The 21,040-nt window shown below is 43.2% G+C and overlaps 1 protein-coding gene across 4 annotated transcripts in view; it reads left to right on the forward strand.

Annotated features, from left to right (window-relative positions):
• Window positions 1-21,040, forward strand: part of LOC122664315 (MAP3K epsilon protein kinase 1-like) — an 89,871-nt gene that overhangs the window by 21,573 nt on the left and 47,258 nt on the right. The gene's annotated exons all lie outside the window — the stretch shown is intronic.

A 21,040-nucleotide genomic window follows, 5' to 3' on the forward strand; every position in this document is an offset into this window, starting at 1 on the left:
AGACTCAGTGTTATCAAATTTGCCCTCCTATCATCCTAATCCCATAGAGCACGCTGAGTTGAAATGAAAAGTGGATGTGTTGCTGAAAAAGGGTTTATTTAAGATTAGCATGAGTCTGTGCTCCGAACCACCCCTCCTCTCGCCAAAGGATGGTTTGTGGCGCATGTACATTGACAGTCGAGCAATCAACAAGATCACAGTGAAGTACAGGTTCCCAATTCCTTGACTAGATGATATGCTCGATATGCTATCTGGCGCTAAGATCTTTTTGTAGATAGACTTGAAGTGTGGATACCACCAAGATCCGCATTTATGTTGATGATGAATGGAAGACAACATTTAGGACAAAGGATGGCTTATATGAACGGAAAGTTATGCCATTTGGACTCACCAATGCTCCTAGCTTGTTGTCTATTTTGATGATATCCCGATTTACAGCAAGGATAAATCTGACTACATTGATCATTTGCGATATGTGATTTGAGTACTACGGCATAAGAAACTCTGCATCAATATGAATAAGTTCTCTTTTATGCTGCCCAAAATGATTTTCCTTGGTTTTATACAAGATTCTAAAACTCGGGTTTCAACCAGCCAGAAACCGAGATTTGGTCAAAATTGGTCGAAACCTGGTCGAAACCAGTGATTTTTTCCCAGCCAACTTGAGTTGGTCGTTTCGAGGCCCAAAAATGTTTTTTTTAATCAGATTTTTTGAATATATCTTACTTTTGACATTCTCAAAACAATGCATGAACTATTTTCACACAAAAAACATTCAAACTGGTACTTTGATTTTTGACCCAAGTTTGATAGTGTATATTGTTCTTGGACATTGGCTGGAAACCAGGATAGACATTTATTTATGCTGAGTATCATTTACTTAAGATATTATTCATAAATAAGCAAATACCCCCTATTTGAATCCAATAAAAATAGTTAAAAAAAATCAAATTCCTAAAGGATAAAAAGTCAACCCCTAGTTTAAGAAAGAAAACTGGATTTTTGGCAGTAGGTGCAATTTTCAACTTTATAATGTTGGGGTTTTTTCTCAAATTTATAAATTCCATAAATCTTAATATGGTAAAACATTGCTAAAAACCCAAAGTGCGATTAAGTATTTATTTGTTTTGTTGTCTAAAAAATTATTTTCAATCAGAGCCATTTTGACAGCATTCACGCACACCAAATTAACTTTGATTGGAACATAACTCCTTCAATATAAATCAGATTTAAGCAATCTTGGATTTGTTGGAAAGCTTTTATTTTTTGAAAGGGTCTTAGGTATCACTCTCATGAGCGCCAACTTAGAAGGTTATAATCTTACGTTAATAGTAATAAATAAATCCTAGTCTCGCTTACAACGTAGCGGAAGCATTAGATATTGGATAACAGTTTAAGTTAAATGTATACATTGGTGGCAATTATCTACAAAATTGTACAACTAAAATCTTGTTCATTCATTCATCGACATTAAATATTTTGAAATTACATTGCTCTCAAATATCCCTCATACTTTGATCTTCTAACATTACCCACTGTTCAAAAACTTCGGAGCTGTATAAGATTCCACACTTGACTCTTCATCTAAAAAACATCAACATATATAGGGTGAGCTTACGCCCAGTGAGGTACACATGATCTTATACACATGTATTCAAAAGAACAATAAATGGAATGAAGACATAAAATGGCACCTCATAAAACTTCACTCTTTATTTAATTAGGTCAGGTCTTGGCCACTTAGTGAACTACCATAGTGCACAAACAGTTGAGGGTGGTAGTCGATTACATACATTCCCAGGCACTGTAGCCTGGCATTATAGATGCGCTCTACTCCCATGTGTTCAGGCACTGTAGCCCTGGGGGAGGAACCCTCATCTATATAAACATCATAATAGACGCGCTCTACTCCCATGTATCTAGGCATTGTAGTCCTGAGGGGACCCCTTGTCTAGTCAAACATCATAATAGACACGCTCTACTCCCATGTGTCCAGGAACCGTAGCCCTGGGGGAGGACCTCTCGTCTATTCTCTTTCTCTTTTAAGACCCTCATCCAATACATAACCCCCTACTGGAATGGGGTGGTAGGCTGGTAGCCGCAGGGTTGTTTAGCACAATTACCATTTACCATGCACACATACTTTTCTTTCTTTCATTTACTTCTTTTCTTCTTTTCTCTTTCGTTCTCTTTCATTCCATTTTCTTTCTTTGCTTTCACATAACATGAGATATATAAAATCATTCCATCACATAGTTAAGCACATAACTCCTTCAGATTGCATTTCACAGTCACTAGTCGTTTGCATCATAACATTTCATATAAATACTTCATATCATTCAACATACATTATCGAGGTGCTGATGTGTTAAACATTAAAAATTAATAGAAACTTGATAACATTTAATCAATCATACTACATTCACACATTTCTCACGTATAGCATGCACACACTTCATCACCTTTATGTCTTTAATGGTTGACTCAGCTCAAACCCAAAGTAAGTGTATTCTCCAATGATTTTAGCACCCATAACGATCACCCAATACCTGCAACTTCAATTTATCCTCTTCCTCTCCTAATTTCATTTACAATTTCCACTTTAATTCCACATTTCAACTTCAAATATAACCGACTCTTATCCAATTCCTCTGTCCAAGTGATTAAACCATGTGTTCATTGAAATTCTCCTGATTTCCTTTAGTCTCCTACCATTTCAGCTTCTAACCCATGAACATTCAGCAACACAACATTACTCTATTCCATTCTTGACCCAGTTTCATCAATCTACAGTCCTGGATTTCCAAAAATCAGAATCTCCTCTTGATGTTCTGCTCCAAGTCTTCTTGATTTCTTCCTCAATTCCAATTCCCAGCAGTACCTTGCTTCAATTCCCCTCAATTCCTTATAGTTCAGCAACCCAGAACTTAAATCCTCCATTAACTTCACTCGCCAACAACAGCTAACAGCACTCCAGCTTCTCTTCTTCTTTTCTTCAAATTCAATTTCGGTTCTAATTTGCTGAATACACTAACCCATCTTCTAATCTAATTTGCTCAGAATTTCACAATTCCCACTTGATTACAATGTCCAGCAGCTACTATTCTTTCTTCCAATTTCTTCTTTTTCTTCTTCAAATTCATGGTTCCAACAACCCAACTCACAAATTCTCAACTTCAGTTGTTGCAACCTTAGTAAACAGAACTCTTTCTCAGTTGCAATCCCAGTTCTTATGTTTTTTTTTTTGGGTGAATAAGAAATTCAATACCAAGAAGGAAAAAGAATTACAGTGCCCTCAAAGGGGAGCAACAAAACAAAAAATGAGAAAGACCCCTAGCCTCAGGTTTGCGGGCAGGGGGGAATAAGGGAGACAGAAGAGAGGCCCCAGGAGACAACAATAAGCCTGTTCCTTGGGGTGTCAGGGCAAAAAGAAGGAGGGGCTGACGATAACTTCGCCATAATATCAAAGGAAATGGAATCGCAAATCTGCCGGTAAGATCTAGAGTTGGAGCCTTGGAGGTCCATTTCCTAATATTACGCTCCATCCAAATGTGATTCAAGGTAGCACAAAAAGCAAGTTTCCCAACAGTATCACATAAAGAGTGCCCTCCAAAGGCCATGTCGATCCAAATCCATTCCCTGGAGAAAGGAAGAATTCTTCTAGGGGATGGCCAACATTTAAGCAAGTTGCCTTTCCAGATTGCTGTTGCAGTGGGGCACTCAAAGAAGAGGTGATTCGTGTCCTCCAAATTGTTCCAGCAGAGGCAACAAGAGGGGGAGACCGGGTAATGTAGTCCTAGATAGGTAGGAGACCTACTAGGAGCCAAACAACAGGATCAAATAACAAAAAGGGTTGCTGGTTCGAATGGACAGCACTAGGATTTAGGTCAATTCCTAGGGTTAGGGTTGGATATTGGGAAAGGGGTTTATAGGGTATTAATGGGCAGGTCTAGGGGGTCAATATGGTATAAAAAGGTTAGGATTTGGATGAGTTTTGAAATTCTGTAATTTTGGGCAGAATTGAATTTTAGGGTTTTGGGTTTGGGTTTTAATGGGCAAAGAGATGAAGGGGTTAGAGTGGGAGTTTGGGGCTGAAACTTGGATCGAGTGTCAACAATGATGTAAGGGATGTATGCTGAAAGTTTGGTTTGAAACTGATGGACAGATTTGGAGTTATGGAGGTTACCAAGTAGAAGTAGGAGAGAGGGGTAAAACTGTAATTTCAGACAATCGGCTGGGTGGATGGTGCTGAAATTTGAATCGAGTCTCTCTTAGGGTTTGAGGAAGACTTGATCAAATTTTTAGCAGATTCTAATGGTTGGATTTGGCTGGGCAGAATTCTCACGAAAATCACCTTGTATGTGACCTTCTAGAAGGAAGAAGAATAGTTGCAGAATTTCTTACTTGTTACAGGTTTTCAATGGCAACAACTTTGAAGATGAACAATGGGGTCTCCCGATCTTCACAATGCAAGGAGTCGATTGGAGATCCACCAATCCCTTCAACCTTGATATTACTCACAAGGCAACCTTGATATTACTCACAAGGCACACTCACGATGGAGCAAAGGCAGCAATAAAGGCAGCAAGCATAAAGCTAATTTTTATTAATCAAATTCGTATTCAATGCTGGCCTCCCTTACAAACTTATATGGAAGACTAAAAAATAGACAGACGCTAAAAAGGAAGGGCCTAACCTTATCCCTAACCTATTAGGCAACTTAAACTGACTAGGAAACTCAAAATAGACTCAAAATAGAGTCCTAATGACTTAAAACAACTTAAACTACTTAAAATAAAGAAGATTCCCTAGTAGCCAATAGGATATACGAGCCTCTTAGCCAATAGGATCACTTCACTTAAATTAGACCAATTGAACCAATTGGATGCAACCAATTTAAACCGGTTCAATTAAAAACACAAAATAAAAACTAAGTATTGGGCTAATCCCGTATGCAACCTATATACCCCTATTTCAGGCCCACTAAAGTGGCCTAATACATAGAAAACCCTTGGGAACAAAGGCCCAACATATATATATCCCAACCCCACACTTATTCCCAATGAAACAAGCCCTATTTGATGATGAATCTGCATCAACTCTCCCCAACTTGAAAAAATTCGTCCTCGAATTTTGTAGTGATGAGGGGGAATCAACATGTGATCAGCAGCTTTAACCATCCCCAAACAGAATTCCGATGAAGCAGGAACATTAGGAATATAGTCTTCAAGGCGTGGAGCTTTCTCTTCAAAGAACCATGGTGGCATAACAAACTCTATGTGCTCTACCTCTGAATCAGCACCAACTGTGAATGCCCTATCCATAGAGTCTTCAGTGTTAGCAACCTTCTCATCTAATACTTGAGATACAAGCTCCACCTCTTCAAGAACAACATCTTGAATATCATTGATCTCCTGTGGAATATTCTCAACCACCTCTTCATCTTCTGCTGTTTCAGCTTTGTCTACTTTGACTTCTTCAAGGTAGACCTCTTCAGTATAATCTTCCGCATGTTGACTTTCCATCTTTGAAGCTCCAGGCATTGTCTCTTTCTTTTCATCACAATTCACCATGATCACTTCAGCTTTGTCTTCAACTTGTGCTCTCTCAATTTTTGTTGGCAATGTACATTTGTATTCAGCCACTGATTTAACACTGGTGATGTCAGATTTCCAACACTCTTCAACTTGCAAACAGAATCTCATTGATGGAGGCTTCAAGTTGTCTTCAGATTTGACGGCCTTTTGGTGGTGCTGTTGTCGATGGGAATTTAAATTACCTTGTTGTAGAGCTCTGAACGTCCGTGGGAAATATTTCTTACTCAGATCTTCTTTCATCTATGCCCATGTAACAGGTTCTCTACCACGGTAGTCAGAATAATCCATCTGGGTTCTCCACCAATTATGTGCTGGTCCCACTAGCTTGGTATGTGCTAGTCTCATTTTCCTATGCTCAGGCAAATCATACCAATTAAAATAATCATCTAAAGCAGCTAACCAATCACAAAATACATGTGGATCTGGTCTGCCATCATAGTCTCTCAACTCATACGCCTCTGGAGGTCTATGGCGTCTCCTGTAATCTTTGTATCCTCTGTTCCTATCTTCACTATGATCTCTGTCATGCCTACGTCGATCCCTGTAATCTCTGTCTTCTCTGTATTGATTTGTCCTTGGGGCTCTTTGTGCTACCGAATTGACTTGATATTTGTCCTTTTCTAGGGGAATGTTGTTGTTCCTTACTGGAGTAGTTTGGTGTTGCTCAATTCGTTGCAATGTTTCACTTATAGCCCTTTGACCAGCATGAAACTGTTGAAGCTTCTCCAGAATTTTGTTCAAAGAGTCGATGGAGACAGAGGTAATGGGCTGGCCATGCTCATCCATGGCTTTGATACCACTTAATGTAGTCCTAGATAGGTAGGAGACCTACTAGGAGCCAAACAACAGGATCAAATAACAAAAGGGGTTGCTGGTTCGAATGGACAGCACTAGGATTTAGGTCAATTCCTAGGGTTAGGGTTGGATATTGGGAAAGGGGTTTATAGGGTATTAATGGGCAGGTCTAGGGGGTCAATATGGTATAAAAAGGTTAGGATTTGGATGAGTTTTGAAATTCTGTAATTTTGGGCAGAATTGAATTTTAGGGTTTTGGGTTTGGGTTTTAATGGAGCAAAGAGATGAAGGGGTTAGAGTGGGAGTTTGGGGCTGAAACTTGGATCGAGTGTCAACAATGATGTAAGGGATGTATGCTGAAAGTTTGGTTTGAAACTAATGGACAGATTTGGAGTTATGGAGGTTTCCTAGTAGAAGTAGGAGAGAGGGGTAAAACTGTAATTTCAGACAATCGGCTGGGTGGATGGTGCTGAAATTTGAATCGAGTCTCTCTTAGGGTTTGAGGAAGAATTGATCAAATTTTTAGCAGATTCTAATGGTTGTATTTGGCTGGGCAGAATTCTCACGAAAATCACCTTGTATGTGACCTTCTAGAAGGAAGAAGAATAGCTGCAGAATTTCTTACTTGTTACAGGTCTTCAATGGCAACAACTTTGAAGATGAACACTGGGGTCTCCCGATCTTCACAATGCAAGGAGTCGATTGGAGATCCACCAATCCCTTCAACCTTGATATTACTCACAAGGCAACCTTGATATTACTCACAAGACACACTCACGATGGAGCAAAGGCAGCAATAAAGGCAGCAAGCATAAAGCTAATTTTTATTAATCAAATTCGTATTCAATGCTGGCCTCCCTTACAAACTTATATAGAAGACTAAAAAATAGACTTAGACGCTAAAAAGGAATGGCCTAACCTTATCCCTAACCTATTAGGCAACTTAAACTGACTAGGAAACTCAAAATAGAGTCCTAATGACTTAAAACAACTTAAACTACTTAAAATAAAGAAGATTCCCTAGTAGCCAATAGGATATAAGAACCTCTTAGCCAATAGGATCACTTCACTTAAATTAGACCAATTGAACCAATTGGATGCAACCAATTTAAACCGGTTCAATTAAAAACACAAAATAAAAACTAAGTATTGGGCTAATCCCGTATGCAACCTATATACCCCTATTTCAGGCCCACTAAAGTAGCCTAATACATAGAAAACCCTTGGGGACAAAGGCCCAACATATATATATCCGAACCCCACACTTATTCCCAATGAAACAAGCCCTATTTGATGATGAATCTGCATCACCGGGATGTGGCGATGCCGGAGAAAAGCTTGAGTCCGGAGACAATTGTTGAAGATCCTCCAAATAGTAAAGCAGTGCCTAGGGATGTGGTGCTTGAACCAAAGCAACTTTCTCCATGTGGCTATAGGATCCTTGTGCCGAATGATGTCCTAGGCAGATTTGGAGGAGAAGATCGGAGGATTGTTTGCCAACCAGGTTACACAGTCTTGGTTGTCAAAGGATCTCCTGATGATGGAGGAGAGGTCATTCCAGATGGTGGCAAGGTCCGGAGAGGAAGTAGGAAGGGGGGGGGGCTCAGCCGGACTGATGAAGGATGTTAGCCACCAAGGAGAGCCTGTGGAGGCCAGAAGCATAAATGGTCCGAGGAGAAACCAACGGGAGGAGGACCCCTTTCGGGTACCAATGATCCAGCCAAAGATAGGAAGAGAGACCATCCCCAATCTGAGATTTGATGACATGTTTGACCAGGTGACGGGAGCCTAAAATTTTGCGCCAAATCCAAGAAGAATTAGCCGATAGGGAGGTTGTCCAAATGGAATCATGCCGGAGGTAGCCCGAGTAAATCCAGTCCACCCAGATGCTCTTTTGCTTAGAAGCAATCTTCCAGATTAACTTGCATATACCCGCTAAGTTGACTTCTTTGATTCTTCTGATGCGCAAGCCTCCTTCAATCTTCGGTAGACACACCGCAGCCCAGGGAAGAGGGTGGAGAAATCTGGAAGTATCATTACCCTTCCAAAGGAAGGAAGCTAGCAAAGATTCCAAGGACTTTATTGTCGCTTGAGGCAACCCGTAGATTCCAAACCAGTAGATATAAGAAGATTCCAGGACTGATCTGATAAGAAACAACCTGCCTGCATAAGAGAGAAGCTTGCCTTTCCATAACTGAAGCCTTTTGCGAATGAGATCAAGCATTGGGGTGCAGTGATGAGCTGAAAACCTGGCAGGAATCAAAGGAAGACCCAAATACTCAACAGGCAAGTGACCTTCTTGAAATCCAGATCTGGCAAGTAAAGGAATTTTGTCCATCTCAGAAACCCCTGCCAAGAATATGAGAGACTTTGAAGGGTTGATGCGAAGGCCCAATATCTCATGGAAGCGCTGCAGGCACAACATAATAGTCTCCAGTGAGGCGATGGAAGCCTTTGAGAAGATCATTAGGTCATCCGCAAAGGCCAAGTGAGAAAGATTGAGAGCTTTACACTTAGGCATAGGCGCAATCAGCTGTTGGTCAGTGTAGATTTGGATATTCCTGGAGAGAGCTTCTAGAGCCAAAGTGAACAGATAGGGAGACAGAGGAGAACCTTGTCTAATTCCCACAGAGGCGTCGAAGAAACCTGCCGGGCTGCCATTAACAAGCATTGAAAACTTTGGAGAAGAGATGCAAGCCTGAATCCAGTTGACAAAGATACAAGGAAACCCCATCTTGGACATCACTTGACTGATGAAGTCCCATCTTAAAGAATCAAAGGCTTTGTGAATGTCAATCTTTAAGAGAATAGCAGGGGAGTGACTTTTCCTTTCAAAGCCTCTGACAATGTCATGACAAATGAGGATATTGTCAGAGATGTGTCTTCCAGGAATGAAGGCCGATTGGTTGTCACTGACAAGGATATCCACCACACTTTTGAGCCGCCTTGCAAGGATCTTGGCAATAAATTTGTACAGAAGGTTGTAAAGAGCAATGGGCCTGAAATCGTTCGTTGCAGATGCACCATCCTTTGTAGGGATGAGACAGAGAAATGTGTGATTAATGCCTTTGACTTGATAAGGGTTGTAGAAGAAACTGACTATAGCAGCAATAAGATCCGGCTTGATGATGTCCCAGGCAGCTAAAAAGAACCCCATGCTGAAACCATACGGGCCAGGGGCACCCGACACCTTGAGAGAGTGGATGGCAGCCACAATCTCATCTTCATTAGGAATGGAGCCCAAAGAGTCATGGATGGCCTGGGGGATAAATTTGTTAAGAAGGCCATTCGGGAAGGGGGGAGAGGCCAGTTGAGAGGTGGTGAAGAGACCCTTGAAGTGCCGAACAGCTAGATCTTTGATATCTTTGACAGTGGAGACAATAGAACCATCATGGGCTGTAAGCTGAACAATGGAGTTTGCATTAACTTTAGCCTTCAGAGATCTGTGAAAATAAGCAGTATTAGAGTCCCCCAGATTAAGCCACTTGATTCTAGATTTTTGCTTCAAAAAGCTCTCTTCACGAGCTAGCAAGGAAGAGAGCTCAAGAGAAGTAGCTTTTTCTTCCTCAGCTAGGACACCATTGCAATGATCCAATTGCAGCCGAATCTGAATAGAGCCAAGTCTGTCCTTGCAATCCAAAACCTGTTGAGATATGTTGCCAAAAGTGGAGACATTCCAGTCCTTGAGAGCTATCTTGACATTTTTGAGTTTTTTGGAAAAAGCAATGAGAGGGGAAGAGAAAGTATTGACTGGTTTTTCCCAAGCTTGAAGAACTGTGGGTAAAAAGGAGGGGTGAGAAGCCCACATGTCAAAGTATTTAAAAGGTTTTGGGCCAAATGAAGGGAAGGGCTGAATGGCTAGGGAAATGGGGGAGTGGTCTGAAATGTCCGGACTGTCAAAGTTGGCACGAGAAGAAGGAAAGGCTGAAAGCCATTCCTCATTAACCAAAACTCTGTCAAGCTTACAAGAGATCCTATTATGACCAGCTCTTTTGTTGCACCAAGTAAGAGGAAATCCAGTCCATCTTAGATCATTTACACGCATGTCCTCAATACAGTCATTGAAAGAGTTGATTGCTTCTAAATCCAAGTGATCACCTCCCTTCTTTTCATGACTGAATCTGATCACAGTAAAATCACCTCCCAAGCCCCATGGGTGATGACCAAGCTGTCTAGCAATGCTAAGAAGGTCTGACCACAGGGGAGTTCTCAAAGCATGACTGTTGTGGGCATAAACCACAGTGAAGAAGAAGGAGAAATGACCCAGGCAGCCAGAGAAAGAAAGATGGACAAATTGAGAGGAAGAAGAAAGGAGAGATATAGAGATTTTTGAAGGGTTCCAAAGAATCCAGATTCTACCATTTGGGTGATGGGTGTAATTAGAGAGGAAAGACCAGCCAGGAGCAAGAGATTGCAGAATTTTGGCATGGTTGGGTTCTTTGATATGGGTTTCAAGGAGGCAGCAGAAGTTTGCTCGAGACTGGCGCAACTTAGAGCGAACAGAAGCTTGCTTAGCAGGGGAGTTCAAGCCCCTAGTGTTCCGGATGAAGCCTTGGATCATTTGGAAAGGGGTGGAAGAGGCAACAATGGCTCACAGAGCCTGGATAGGACAGATCTCGAACGGGTTTCACTTCTGTGGCGACGCCGGTAGGAGCAGTGGAGGGGAGAAACAGAAGTGATTAACGGCCTTGCAGGGCAAGGAGAAAGGTTTGGAATATCGGGTAAAGGAGATGGAGTTCCAGACGGGTTGGGATTTACGGGTTATAAAGTGGCCCGCGAACCCGAGAGAATAGCCGTGGAAGGGTAAGAATCACTTAAGTTGGAGGGGTGAAGCCCAGGGTCAGAGAGGTTCGAGCCCATAGAGGGAGAAGGACCAGAGGGGACCACCAAGGGGTCAAAGGAGCTAGAAGTTGAGGGGCCCACAGAAGGGGGGCATAAAGGAGATCTCGTTGACAGAGGCAAAGGAGTTTCATCGGTGCCAAGAGATGAAGGCGCAGCGAAGAGCCAGTCACAGGAGCAGTGCGATTCTCCAAGGCTGACGACAACGGACCTGCAGCAGGGCCTGGAGGGCCAGAAGAGCTAGGAAAGGAAGGATCAGAGGGAGAATCCAGCGACATCCTCGATCTGCTTCTGGGGTGAACATCAAAATGGAGAATTTCGGGGCACGAGACAGGGCCAGGGTCAACTGCCTCATCGTCGTCAGCGGCAAGGACACTGAACCTGTTCAGGTCAGAGGCGAAAGCCTGCTGGCTCTGTTGATGCAGCTGGCCGTTCACATTCCGGCGAGGATTCTGGTGTAGCATTCTATTCTTGGTTCTTCCCGGGAAGGCGATCGAAAACTGCTAGCAGTCGGTTGGGATCTTAGCTCCGCTCCGATGGAGTCAGGGGGGATCAGAGGCCCTCCAGCAACGGCAGGGGGAAGGGGTTCAGGCGATACACCTATGACAGAAGCAGGGGCATTCAACACTCCATCAAAGCCTCCAGCGACAGAAAAAGCAAAGTCGTTCGTCACACCTACAACAGTAGCAGGACCATTCTTCTTGCCATCGCTAGCAGCAGGAGCTGGTTTGCAGAGTTGAGAGTCGTGGCCAAAAGTCTTGCAGACCTCACAATGGGGAGGCTTCCATTTATAATGGAGCTCCTGTTCAAAAGAGAACTCTTATCCCTCCTTGACCGTGATAAAGGAAGGAAGTGGTTCAGCAGCGGAGACTTTGACGCAAATTCGAGCGTAGGCTAATCTGTCTTTTCATCTAGTTCTCACGTCTGAGAAGAGAGGGGTGCTTAAGACTGAGCCAACCAAACTGAGTCCATCAGTGCACTAGTAGTGCAGGGGGAGTCTCAGTAGAGTAACCCAGAGGGGGATGGAGGTAGGGTCAACTCGCCGGAGATGGAGATGACGGTGCTATTGACGCAGGAAAATAGGTTTTTTACTAACAAGCCAGGGTCCACCCTTAAGAGCACGGGTCTTGTCAGATTCAGCAGAGAATTTGAAGATAAAGAAGCCGTTGTCCAGAAGAAAGGAGTCCATGGAGCCCTGTGTCCTCCATTGTTTAGAGAGGGACAACTTCACAGTGTGGAATGGTAGTCTGGAACCAAGGCAGTTCTCCTAAAGCTTTGCTTCCGAGGCAAGAAGGTTAGGTGAGCAAAGTGCAACTTTGGAGGAGCCAACAGAGGCAGGTGCAACAAAATGCAATGGAAGGCCCTCAGGCAGAGAACCAGACCCCGGAGCAAGCAGAGAGCTCCAAGAAGCAGGGTGGGGGGTTGCGGGAAGAGCAGGAGGAGGGGGAGAAGGCATGGAGGAAGTAGACGTTATAAGAGGGTGGGGTTAGGGGATCAAGGCAGCAGGTTTGGCCGGATCCTCAACATACTTAGTACGATCATGCTGGACAGGGTTATGAGTAATGCTAATGGCTGCTTTATTATCACAATAAAGCATCATTGGAAGATGGACAACAACACCAATATCCTGCAACAATCCTCTAAGCCACAAAAGTTCACAGATTCCTTGTGCCATTGCATGGAACTTTGCTTCAGCACTGGACCTTGCCACAACATTCTGCTTCTTGCTACGCCACGTGACAAGGTTTCCACCCACAAAAGAACAATAGCCAGAAATTGACTTTTTGTCAGTAGAGCCAGTCCAATCGACATCAGTATAAGCTTCAACCTTCAGATGACCATTGGGAGACAGAAGAATTCCTTTTCCGGGAGCAGACTTCAAATATCGCAAAATACAAAGGACTGCCTCCATGTGAGAGGAATAATGATCATGCATAAACTGGCTCACCAAACTTACAGCAATGGTTATGTCAGGTCGTGTGTGAGAGAGATAGATTAGTTTACCCACTAATCGCTGATAACGGCCTTTGTCGACAGGTTCACCCTCTTTCTCCCTAAGTCTTGTAGAAGCTTCCATAGGAGGATGACAACCTAGCAACCCAGTCTTAGACAATAGATCTAGGATATATTTCCTTTGAGAAAGAAAGATGCCCTTTGAAGATCTAGCAACTTCTATCCCTAGAAAATATTTTAGAGTCCCCAGATCCTTTACTTCAAACTCAGGGCCAAGGAAGTGCTTCAATTTCTTGATAGCATCACAATCATTACCAGTGACCACAATATCGTCCACATAGACTATCAGAATAGTTACTTTGTCACCAACTCACATGATGAACAAAGTGTGATCAGCATTGCTTTGCTTATATCCTGCTGAAATCATAGCCTTGTGAAACCTGCCAAACCAGGCTCTAGGTGACTGCTTCAAACCTTAAAGAGCACGCTTCAATTTACAGACCTTACCCCTAATCTTGTCATCAGAGAAACCTGGTGGAACATCCATATATACCTCTTCTTCAACTTCCCCATAGAGGAAGGCATTCTTTACATCCAACTGCTGAAGATCCCACCCAAGATTTGCAACACAAGATAACAACACCCTTATAGTGTTGAGTTTCGCCACTGGTGCAAAGGTCTCCTAATAGTCAACTCCATAAGTTTGAGTGAACCCTTTTGCAACCAGTCGTGCCTTATACCGATCCACTGTCCCATTTGCCTTCTGTTTGACCATAAAGACCCATTTACATCCAACTGGTTTTTTCCCCTGGAGGAAGAGCCACAAGATCCCACGTATTATTTTTGTGTATTTCTCTCATTTCTTCCAACATTGCTGCCTTCCACTTTCCATCGGTAGACGCTTCCTGTCAATTTTTAGGAATGGAAACAGAAGAAAGAGAAGATACAAACGCACGAAAGAAGGAGAAAGAGAACTACAAGAAACAAAACGAGATATGGGATGCAGAGTGCAAGTCTTAGTACCTTTGCGATGAGCAATAGGTAGGTTGGAGGAAGAGGGCTTACCAAGAGAGGAAGAATCTGGATCTTGAGCCGGCAACTGGATGGGTATCGGTGTTATAGTGGATTGAAGCTGCCCCCTTTTTGTGCTTCCCTTTTTATAGGTGATCATATTGGAGTTGTCAATCTTCTTCTGAAACTTACCAATAGTTCTCTGGACAGGAGTCTGTTACCTCTGAATAGGAACATCAACAATACTCTTTCCCATGGTCTCCCTTTGTAAAGGACTCCCTTCGGATGAGGGGGAAACAGCCAGAGGGGGGTGGGCACCAGCCAAGGGAGATTGGGCAGCAGTCAAAGGAGGCTGGGCAGCAGCCGTAAGAGGCTGGACAGCAGCCTCAAGTGGCTGGGAAGCAGCCTCAAGTGGCTGGACAGCAATTGTAGGAGTTAGAAAAGGAGGAATCTCAAAGGACATCACATCTTCACTAGGACTCTCCCCCTGAAGAGGTGGTGAAGAATAATAGGAAACGGTCTCATGAAAAATAACATCCATACTGACCATTGTACGGTGGGAAGGGGTGGTAGTACTTATAACCCTTCTTGGTTGGAGAATAACCCAAGAAAATACAACGTAACCCCCTAGGTTAAAGTTTGCCTGGAGACTTAGTATCTCTAGCATAACACACACAACCAAACACTTTGGGAGTAACAATAAAGGAGGAATTCCCCAGTAAAACCTCAGCTGGACTACGGGAATCAAGGACCCGAGAAGGTAGCCTATTGATGAGATAGGCAGCAGTGAGGACAACATCTCCCCAATACTGAGATGGGACATGTCTAGCAAACATCAAAGCCCTGGCTACCTCTAACAAGTGGCGGTTTTTCCTTTCTGCCACACCATTTTAGGCAGGGGTATCAACACAACTGGTCTGGTGAACAATACCATGGTCAGCTAGTTAATTTTGAAATTAAGATTCTTTATACTCTGTTCCTTTATCTCTTCTCAATATTTTGAGAGTAGCCTGGAACTGAGTTTGGACCATTTTATGAAAATGCCGAAAACACTTAAAAACCTGATTTTTTGTGTGTAAAAGATACCCATGTGTGCCTAGAGTGACAATCAATAAAAGAAACAAACCATCGGTGACCAGAAAGAGATGTTTTATAACTAGGACCCCAAACATCAGAATGCACCAATTGAAAACAAAAAGAACTCCTTTTATTTGATAAAGAATAAGTGGAGCGTGTTTGTTTGGTCAGAACACAAGCCTCACAAAAAAAGTCATCCTTAGTACATGGGGTGACCAAACTAGGAAATAAATGTTCTAAAATTCCTAATGGAGGGTGACCTAATCTAGAGTGCCATTGGTAAAGTTCAGAAGAAACCAAGGAGTTCTGAGGTAGCGGAGAAGGTAATGGTGGTGGAGAGGGACAACCATCTTCAAGCAGGTACAATCCACCATGTACTTTACCCAATCCAATCGTCTTCCCAGCGTCCAGATCCTGAAAAACACAATGGGAAGGAAAAAATGTTACTTTGCAATTAAGATCACGAGTAATACTACTAATAGAAAGAAGGTTAGTAGTAAAATTAGGAATATGTAAAACAGAGGACAGAGGAAGAGAAGAAGTACAGTTGATGATTCCTTTTCTAGATATGGAGGAAAGGGAACCATCAACTACTTTGACCTTGTCTTTCCCAGAAGTGAGAGAATAATGATGGAACAGGCTAGAGGAACCGGTCATGTGATCTATAGTTCCAGAATTTATGATCCAAGGGTGGGAAGCTACAGAAGCACAGTGACCACAAATGGAATACCTGACCGGGCAAAGTGTGAACCTGAAGGAGAAGCGGAGTTGGCAGTATCAACAGATGTAGTAGAGGCAGCAGCAGCGGAAGTCCTTAGCACACGTAGGAATGCCTGTAGATCATCCTGGGATAGACCAATGTCAGTAGCAGGGGTTACAGTAACAGTCTCAGTGTGATGAGCCTTGTTCTTTGGTTTTGTCTTTGTCTTGGCAGCCCTTTTTGCTTCGAAGTCAACTGGTTTCCCATAAAGTTTCCAATACTTCTCTTTGGTGTGGTAGGGTTTGTGACAGTGCTCACAAACAACAGTCCCTGTGGTAGAATCACCAAGAGAAGCAGTGCCAACAGGTGTAAGAGTAGCCGGGCAGCAGCCTTAAGGGCTGATCTGTCAGTAATAGGTAGGTGCAGCATAGCAGCCCTATGGTTTTCCTCAGAGGACACCAAGGCATAGGATTGTTCAAGTGTGGGAAAAGGCTTATGGTCCAATACTTGAACATGAATCTGGTCATAGTCCACATTTAAACCAGCCAAAAAGCCGTACACCCTAATCTTGTCTGCATGCTTCTTATATGAAGCAATGTCAGCAACTGTAGTAGGGTGGAAATCAGAGAAGTGGTCCAATTGTTGCCACAGACTGCGTAGAGTAGTATAATATTTGGAAACTGAAAAGTCTCCCTGAGTAGTGTAAAGGACCTTCTGCCTGAGTTCATATACTTGGGTATCATTGCCAAGCTGCCCATAAGTTTCCTTGCAAGTAGCCCAAATCTGAGAGGCTGTATCAAGGAGAAGAAAATTATGTTGCACATCTGAAGTCATAGAACCAATCAGGTAGGGCATGAGAACACCATTGTTTGCAAGCCATCTTTCTTGAGCATGACCAGTCTCAGTTGGCATAACAGTGGTGCCATTAATGTAACCACTAACGCCACGGCCAACAATAGCAAAGGAAGCAGACCGAGACCAAAGTAAGTAATTAGAACCATCCAGTTTAATTGGATCAGTAGGAAAGTGTTATCAAAACCAGAATTTGAAGAATGCTTGAATGATCGATTGTGATCAGCTAAGCCTATTATTTATAACTTTAAAATTACATCCATATGACAAAAATACCCCTGCCATAGCCGACATAGCTAGGCAGTAGATAAAACACTTAAAACATAAAAAATAAACACCAAAAGACCAGAATACCCCCCACGGTATTCTGGTTTACATTATTCAACACTCCCTCTCAAGTTGGAGCAAAGATGTCGATCATGCCCAGCTTGACTAGATTAGGATGAAATAACTTTCCAGGCAGCCCCTTTGTGAAGACATCAGCAAGCTGATCAGCAGAGGTCACAAAGGGAATACAGATCTGCCCATCTTCTAACTTCTCCTTGATGAAATGCCTATCCACCTCAACATGCTTGGTACGATCATGCTGTACTGGGTTGTGTGCTATGCTGATCGCAGCCTTGTTGTCACAGTACAACATCATAGGAAGGCGAATAGGAATACCAAGATCTTGTAGCAAACCTTTAAGCCAAAGTAACTCACAAATACCTTGTGCCATAGCTCGAAACTCAGCTTCGGCACTAGAGCGAGCAACTACATTTTGCTTCTTGCTACGCCATGTGACAAGATTTCCACCTACAAAGGAGCAATACCCAGAAATCAACTTGCGATCTGCAGAACCAGCCCAATCAGCATCGGTGTGTGCCTTTATCTGTAGGTGACCATGTGCAGACAAAAGAATGCCTTTTCCAGGAGCTGACTTCAAATAGTGCAAAATACGAAGAACAACCTCCATATGAGAAGTGTAGGGATCATGCATAAACTGACTCACAGCACTCACGGCGACAGCAATGTCAGGACGAGTGTGTGAAAGATAAATCAGCTTCCCTACAAGTCTTTGGTACCGGCCTTTATCGACAGGCTCACCCTCATTCTCCTTGAGCCGAACAGTGGGATCCATAGGAGTATCCGAAGGATGACATCCTAACAACCCTGTTTCAGCCAACAAGTCTAGGACATACTTTCTTTGGGAGAGAAATATGCCTTTAGAAGATCTGGCCACTTCAATCCCAAGAAAGTATCTTAATTTCCCTAGATCCTTAATCTCAAATTCTTAACCAAGGAAGGTCTTCAACCGTTTGATCTCATCACCATCATTGCCAGTAACTACTATGTCATCAACGTAGACTATAAAAGTAGTGAGTTTTTCACCAACCCTCTTGACAAAGAGTGTGTGATCAGCATTACTCTGCTTATAGCCCACAGAAATCATGGCCTTGTGGAATCGACCATACCAAGCTCGAGGTGACTGCTTCAGCCCATACAGTGCAAGCTTCAGCCTACACACTTTCCCTTTATTTCTGTCACAAGAGAACCCTGGTGGAATGTCCATATACACCTCCTCCTCCAGTGCTCCATTGAAGAAGGCATTTTTGACATCTAGTTACTGCAAATCCCATCCAAGGTTGAGTGCACATGATAACAACACACGAACAGTATTTAACTTCGCAACAGGTGCAAAGGTTTCCTGGTAATCAATGCCGTATGTCTGAGTGAACCCCTTGGCCACGAGCTGTGCCTTATACCTATCCACAGTGCCATCCACCTTCTGTTTCACCACAAACACCCATCTACATCCAACGGTTTTCTTCCCAGGTGGAGAACCACAAGCTCCCATGTGTTATTTTTTTTCAAAGCCTCCATTTCTTCCATCATGGCTGCCTTCTACTTTCCATCTGATAGAGCTTCCTGCCAATTGTTAGGAATACGAACAGAAGAAAGAGAAGAAACAAAAGCACAAAAGGATGGGGAAAGGGAGTCATAAGAAACAACATGAGATATGGGATGCTGAGTACAAGTCCTGACACCTTTGCGAAGAGCAATAGGTAACTTACTAACTTAGGAGAAGGAACATTACCAGGTAGAGAGGCAGGTTCTGGATCCAGGTTTGGCAATTGGATGGGTACTGGAGCAACAGTTGATTGAACCTGCTTATGTTTCCTTGCATAGGTCTTCATGTTACTAGCATCAATCCTCCTCTAAAATTCACTAATAGTCCTTTGGACAGGAGTCTGGACTGGAGTAGTTTGCTCCCCTTGCATAGGAATCTCCCCCTGTATAGGAATCTCTCCCCCTGACTCAGGGGGGGTACTAGGAGCAATCTCAGGGGAAGTACTAGGAGCAGGCCGATCTGGTTCAGACTTATGATAAACAGACTGGAGTGGAGGTGGGGAGTCTATAGTCAGCACATCTTCACCAACACTCTCCCCCTGAAGAGGTGGGGACACATAGTATGACACACTCTCATGAAACACGGCATCCATGCTGACAAAAGTCCGGCGGGATGGAGGGTAATAGCACTTGTACCCCTTCTGTGTAGTAGAGTACCCTAAGAAAATGCAGCGGAGACTACGTGGGTCAAGTTTATCAGGGGACCTTGTATCCCTGGCATAACAAACGCAGCCAAAAACCTTAGGGGGAACTATAAAGGAGGAAGAGCCAAGTAATAGCTCAACAGGGGGTCTAGAGTTAAGGACCCGACTGGGCAGCCTATTAATTAAATAGGCTGCAGTAAGAATAGCATCCCCCCAATAAACGGAAGGGACATTGCGAGCAAACAGAAGAGCTCTAGCTACCTCCAAGAGGTGGCGGTTTTTCCTCTCAGCCACACCATTTTGGGCTAGAGTATCAACACAACTGGTCTGATGGAGGATTCCATGGGCAGCCAGGTATTTTTGGAACTGACCTTCCATATACTCTGTCCCATTATCACTCCTCAAAATCTGAATGGTGGCATTAAATTGAGTTTTAACCAGCTGGTGAAAGTGCTGAAAACATGAAAAAACTTCATTTTTGGTGTGCATAAGGTAGACCCAAGTGAACCTAGAATAGCAGTCAATGAAGGTGACATACCACCGATGACCCGAAAGAGAAACTTTTCTACTAGGACCCCACACATCAGTATGAACAACATGAAATAAAGAAGATGACCTTTTATTAGAAATGGGATAGTTGGAACGTGTCTGTTTGGCCAAGACACAAGGCTCACAAAAAAAGTCTTCCTTATTACAAGTATTACTTAATGCTGGAAATAAAGTACCTAGAGGTGGATGTCCTAGTGTAGAGTACCATATGTGTAGTTCAGAAGAGAAGGATGCCGGGGAACAGAGCCTAGAAGGTAAAGCCTGAGTAGATGCAGGATCTCCATCAAGCAGGTACAATCTGCCATGCACTTTACCCGATCCAATCGTCTTCCCTGAGTCCAGTTCCTGAAAAACACAATGAGTGGGAAAAAAAGTCACTTTACAATTTAGAGATTTGGTGATACTGCTAATGGAGAGAAGATTTGTGGTAAACTTGGGAATATGCAACACGGAGGATAATGTAAGAGAAGGGGAACAGCCAATGGATCCTTTCCTAGATATGGAGGAGAGGGACCTGTCAACAATTTTAACTTTGTCCTTACTAGAAGCAGGAAAATATGTGTTGAAAAGACTGGAGGAACCTGTCATGTGATTAGTAGCACCGGAGTCTATAATCCAAGGAGTGGAAACTACTGATGCACAATGACCAGCAAAGGAAATACCTGTACGGGCAAAGAAGGAACCTGAATTGGCAGCAGATGTAGTAGGGGCAGCGGATGTGTTCAACAGACGCCGGAGAGCTTGAAGTTCTTCCTGGGAGAAACCAATGTCAGTAGTGGGAGCTGGAGCTACACTTTCAGTGTGATTGGCTTTGTTTTTAGGCTTAGCACGACCACGTTTGGCCTCCAAATCAGCAGGCTTCCCATGCAATTTCCAACACTGAGCATTAGTGTGATATGGTTTGTGGCAATGTTCACACGTCACAGGCTCTTTAGCTGTAGCAGTAGCAGTAGCAGCAACACTATCAGAAGAAGTATCAGGGGTGGAGCCAGCAGTCTGTAAGGCTGATCTTTCAACTCTAGGAGTAATCATCATAGCAGCCCTCCTAGTCTCTTCACTGTGCACATAAGAAAAGGTTTCCTCTAAAGTGGGGAAAGGAACCTGACCAAGAACTTGCACCCGAATAGGATCAT

This window comes from Telopea speciosissima, chromosome 6 (genome assembly GCF_018873765.1).
Source record: "Telopea speciosissima isolate NSW1024214 ecotype Mountain lineage chromosome 6, Tspe_v1, whole genome shotgun sequence".
Lineage (NCBI taxonomy): Eukaryota > Viridiplantae > Streptophyta > Magnoliopsida > Proteales > Proteaceae > Telopea > Telopea speciosissima.